The sequence below is a fragment of the Manis javanica genome, chromosome 11, assembly GCF_040802235.1.
Source record: "Manis javanica isolate MJ-LG chromosome 11, MJ_LKY, whole genome shotgun sequence".
Classification (NCBI taxonomy): Eukaryota; Metazoa; Chordata; class Mammalia; order Pholidota; family Manidae; genus Manis; species Manis javanica.
Window position 1 is genome coordinate 16997586 of NC_133166.1, and position 6000 is coordinate 17003585.

The following is a 6000-nucleotide window of genomic DNA, read 5'->3' on the forward strand; positions in this document are numbered from 1 at the left end:
AGACACACACACCTTGCAAGTACAAATATCAATTAAGGACAGTAGAGTCTTAAGCCCATTGGGAAAAATAGAAGCATTTTCCTACCTGCCCTGTAATTTGCAAGCCCACCCCGTCCCTTGGGAAGTCATTACCTGACCTTGCATGCAGAGCAGCTGGACTCCACTTTGTCATCCCCACCCTCACCTTCAAAATATGCCCATTCTATGCTCCCAGGGTTTTTTTATATTTTTTCATTGAAGTACAGTTGATATACAGTATTATATTGGTTTAAAGTACACAACAGTGATTGCACAGTTACACATATTACTAAATCCCCACCCCTACTAGTGTAGCTACTCTCTGTCAACATAGATGTTGAGCTATTGACTATATTCGCTATGCTATGCTGTACTTTGATTCCCAAAAATTGGTGGTTACCATGGGGGAGGGGCTGGGTGGATGAAACAGGTGAAGGGAATAAAGAGGCACAAAATTCCAGTCATAATTATGACTCTCCCAATCTTAGGGAGCTTAAGTTCTTAGGGTAAAAAACCTCTTTCTAGTCTGTGAGATGGGAACACAGGACACGGAGTCATTCCTTCAAATACAAATATTTATTATACGATGGGTAGGTGTGAATGGATAGATGGGTGGAGGGAAAGACAATGACTGATTAAATGAATGAATGCCATAGCCAGGCCCTTGAGAGGTCTAGAGGAGGAATTACAGTTAATCAGGAAACATTTATGAGTGTACTTCAAGTATGTAAGATACTACTCCGAGCAGCCTTAGAGGATCTAAAAATGTAAAACAGGACCCTTTCCTTATAAATAATCACTCCCCAGTCAGGGGGTCTAGAAAGATTCAGAGAACAAACTGTGATACCAAGGAGCATGGGCTCTGTGCCACCAGCCCAGAAGCCTCAGCACCCAAGCTTGCTAGAACTCAGAAGTCTAGTGAAGGGGCAGAAACCTTCCAGGTTTTGCCCTGGGAGAGGTGGCCAGGGGCCAAGTCTCTGAAATCAAAAGGCACCAAAAGCTTGAGCTCCATCTAGGGGATAGGGAATTGTCTTTTCATAGCCGAACCACAGAAAGGCATCCAGGGGCTCCCATACTGCAGTGTGTGGAGCTACTGGGAGCAGAACCCCAGCAATGTGTGAGGGTCAGATTCAGGCCCTGTGGGGAGCTGTCTAGGCCCAGGCAAGTGGACTGAGCAGGCAAGAAGGCAAGGCTCCACACCTGGCAGGTGGGCTGGGCAGATGCCCTGGCATCCATGCTTCACTGACAGGTTTGGTTGCAGAAGGTGCCAAGCTCTGGCGCCTTAAGCTCATCTTTTGCCCATAGCCATGACTCTGTGACAGCAGCAGGGCCCAGCGCAGCTCCCACCTCCTGCCGTGGCTACGGCTCCTGAAGGGCTTCCTGCTGATCAGCCTGCAATTTCAGCTAGAAACTCAGACTCAGCTAGCTTGAAGGGAGGGAGACGGTGGGCCAGGTGCTAAGAAAGTGGTTCCAAGAAAAGCCACTTTCCACAGTGCTGAAGAAGAGAACCTCAGAGTGGGCCCTGTGGGGACAGGAAGGAATCTAAGATTTTCTGGAAGAGGTGGTTTTATGAGAAAGGATAGGATGAATGCGTAAGACATTCTTGGTGGGAGGGAGGTGTGTTGCTCTCGAGGGACTGGGGAAGCCTAGGCCTCCAAGCACTCCTCCTGTGAACCTAGTCCAGGCAGGCATAAAGCCAGGATTCCCCGGGATCCCATCCAGCATGTCTCAGCCTTTTTCACACAGCAAAACACACACTGATTGATATTTACATACAGGACCCATTCCCATGGGTAGATCTAGATAGGGGATAATAGAGGTGCAAGTTTTGTGCTAACCCCAGTGGGCAGGAATGCCTCGCCTTTTTCCCAGTCAAAAGGCACATCAGAATGGAAGTAAGGGAAAGTGATCATGGTAGAGAGGTAATTTTGAACATACTCTAATTTATGACAAAGGTAGTTAATCCTGCAAAGCTGTACTTTATTATTCATAATGGCTTCTGACTCACTGCATCACCGTTTGTAGCAACATGAAGACCAGGAACCATCACTACCTCTTTTTTCTTCTCTTTCTATCTTGAGCATATGTGTGTGTGGGTGGTGGTGGTGGTGGGGTGTTAACCATAAATAGATCCTGAACAAAGATTTGTCTGAAAGTAAGTTATTAGGAAGCGCTCCCAGGAAACACAGACTAATGAAGATGAGGAACAAGAAAGAGGACCGTGAAGGATGTGAGATCCAGCAAAGTCCAGGAGAGTAACTCGGGCTTCGTCCGGTGTGGGGGTGAGAGGGGGTGGCAACGACCTGAGTCCCACCTGACAGTTGCCCCCAGCGGGGCAAAAGGCTGGAGTATTTGCCCTCCTGCACCTGTAAATCATCGGTTAAGGGCTGCCTGGGGAATGTCAGTGCCCAGCCACTTCTGGATCTCTGTGCCCTTGGCAAAGGCAGCAGCAAGAGAACAGCCCACGTACTGAGAGTTCAGGTGTTGGCTGTCGGGAGCGTCAGCGTGCAGCTTTCATTTCCACCCAAGGAGGTTGGTGGCGGCTCACAGCACCTGCTGTGGTCTCACTTCCTGCCTCCTCATGGGCACCTAGTAAATGCTGGTTGACAGTTGGCTAGTGACGGCTGCATCCAAGAGATCAGAGCACAAAACACGCACACATTAAACAGAGGGCAAGACCTCACCTATGTTTTCTTAAACCTCTGTATCCCTGACCCCTGGCACAGGAAGCATTCATATGCGTTTTTTTTTTTTTTTTTTTTTTTTTTTTTTTTTTTTTTTTTTTTTGAGAGGGCATCTCTCATATTTATTGATCAAATGGTTGTTAACAACAATAAAATTCAGTATAGGGGGGTCAATGCTCAATGTACAATCATTAATCCATCTCAAGCCTAATTCTCGTCAGTCTCCAATCTTCTGAAGCATAACGAACAAGTTCTTACATGGTGAACGAATTCTTACAGAGTGAATAAATTCTTACATGGTGAACAGTACAAGGGCAGTCATCACAGAAACTTTCGGTTTTGATCATGCAATATGACCTATAAACCATCAGGTCAAATATGAATATTCATTTGATTTTTGTACTTGATTTATATGTTGATCCCACATTTCTCCTATTATTATTATTATTTTTATTTTTAATAAAATGCTGAAGTGGTAGGTAGATGCAAGATAAAGGTAGAAAACATAGTTTAGTGCTGTAAGAAGGCAAATGTAGATGATCAGATGATCAGGTGTGTGCCTATGGACTAAGTATTAATCCAGGCTAGACAAGGGCAGCAAAACATCCACGGATGCAGAAGATTTCTCTCAAAGCAGGGGGGGTGAGGTTCTGAGCCTCACCTCTGTTGATCCCCAAATTCTCACCTGATGGCCCCCCTGCGACTGTGCCTGTCTTAGGTTGTTCCTCCCTTGAGGAATCTTACCCGTCTCTGGCTAACCAGTCATCTTCCGGGGCCATACAGGGAAATGTAAAGTTGGTAAGTGAGAGAGAAGCCATATTGTTTGCAAAGGTTAGCTTTTTACTTCTTTGCAGATTTATGCCCTGTGGCTTCTATGCCCAGCACTTGTCTCGAGGTATCTTTACCACCTGGAGGAATTATGATACTCGGTAAATTCGATATGAGGCACGAATTCTATTTAAGGTTTGTAATTAGGAAGGAAGAAGAAAAGCTATAGATGTAGCATATGAAGGAAACTTGGGAGGATTGATTATTTCTTTGACATATCTTCTTGTATAGTACCTTAAGTATGTATAGGTTTTAAACTACTAACTAATTTGCACACACATATTGACATAATAGGAATACGGTGACATAAACAAAGCAAATCTATAATTACCAGCCATCTCCAGTGAAGCCAAGAAAACCATTTAGGCACCCTAGGCATTTGTGAAAATTTATCTATGATATGATGGATATTTTCCAACTGTACTTGAACCATCAGACAAATTAAAGCAGCCCATTTCTGGGATCTGTTCACATCCCATATGTTCTTTTAACCATAGATAGTCTATAGTCATGAGATTTTGGGGTGCTACAACTTGCACCCCTCCCAACTCCTGGTTGAGTTCCAACAGTACAGATCCAGTCAAATTCGTTGTCTCACTGTATGCACATGCCAGCCTAGACATCTCCCTCCTCCTTCTCATGGCAAGTCCAGGAGATGGTGGGCTGGATGCAGCCACAACCGCAGCATCGTCCGGATCCCTGTGGAGGCTTTTTGATGATCATCCCCCGGCACGAGTCCTCCAGAGAGTGCTGATGCCGGAAGCTCCTCCTCATATCGTATCTTAGTTCATTTTCTGGGTATCCAAGCTAGGCCTTGATCTTCTGCGTAGAAACAAACAGACCCTTTGCCCACACTTTGACATGCCCTCTATACCACTGTGCAGAACTCATTGGAGGTCAGCACACAGTAACTGCTTTTTTTTTTTTTTTTAATTAAGAGAAAGGAATATTATCAGAAAAGAGTACCTCCATAGCTGATCATCTGACACCCTTTAAGTGATCAACATTAAGGATATTTAAAGCATGCGTTGATCTTTGATTTACCAATAGTTTTATCCTGTTAAGGAGTAATCCCCCTTTTCTTTCTTTCTTTCTTTTTTTTTTTTTTTTAAATTTTTAATCTACACTTACCTGAAGAATACTATGTTTACTATGCTCTCCCCTATATCAGGTCCCCCCTAACAACCACATTACGGTTACTGTCCATCAGCTTAGCAAAATGTTGTAGAGTCACTACTTGTCCTCTCTGTGTTGTGCAGCCCACCCTCCCCTTTCTCCCTCCCCCCCATGCATGCTAATCTTAATACCCCCCTTCTTCTTCCCCCCCCTTATCCCTCCCTGCCCCCCCATCCTCCCCAGTTCCTTTCCCTTTGGTACCTGTTAGTCCATTTTTGGGTTCTGTAATTCTGCTGCTGTTTTGTTCCTTCAGTTTTTCCTTTGTTCCTATACTCCTCAGATGAGTGAAATCATTTGGTATTTCTCTTTCTCCGCTTGGCTTATTTCACTGAGCATAATACTCTCCAGCTCCATCCATGTTGCTGCAAATGGTTGGATTTTTCCACTTCTTATGGCTGAGTAGTATTCCATTGTGTATATGTACCACATCTTCTTTATCCATTCATCTACAGATGGACATTTAGGTTGCTTCCAATTCTTGGCTATTGTAAATAGTGCTGCGATAAACATAGGAGTGCATCTGTCTTTCTCAAACTTGATTGCTGCGTTCTTAGGGTAAATTCCTAGGAGTGGAATTCCTGGGTCAAATGGTAGGTCTGTTTTGAGCATTTTGATGCACCTCCATACTGCTTTCCACAATGGTTGAACTAATTTACATTCCCACCAGCAGTGTAGGAGGGTTCCCCTTTCTCCACAGCCTCGCCAACATTTGTTGTTGTTTGTCTTTTGGATGGCAGCTATCCTTACTGGTGTGAGGTGATACCTCATTGTAGTTTTAATTTGCATTTCTCTGATAATTAGCGATGTGGAGCATCTTTTCATGTGTCTCTTGGCCATCTGTATTTCTTTTTTGGAGAACTGTCTGTTCAGTTCCTCTGCCCATTTTTTAATTGGGTTATTTGTTTTTTGTTTGTTGAGGCGTGTGAGCTCTTTATATATTCTGGACGTCAAGCCTTTATCAGATCTGTCATTTTCAAATATATTCTCCCATACTGTAGGGTTCCTTTTTGTTCTATTGATGGTGTCTTTCGCTGTACAGAAGCTTTTCAGCTTAATGTAGTCCCACTTGCTCATTTTTGCTGTTGTTTTCCTTGCCCGGGGAGATATGTTCAAGAAGAGATCACTCATGTTTATGTCTAAGAGGTTTTTGCCTATGTTTTTTTCCAAGAGTTTAATGGTTTCGTGACTTACATTCAGGTCTTTGATCCATTTTGAGTTTACCTTTGTATATGGGGTTAGACAATGGTCCAGTTTCATTCTCCTACATGTAGCTGTCCAGTTTTGCCAGCACCAT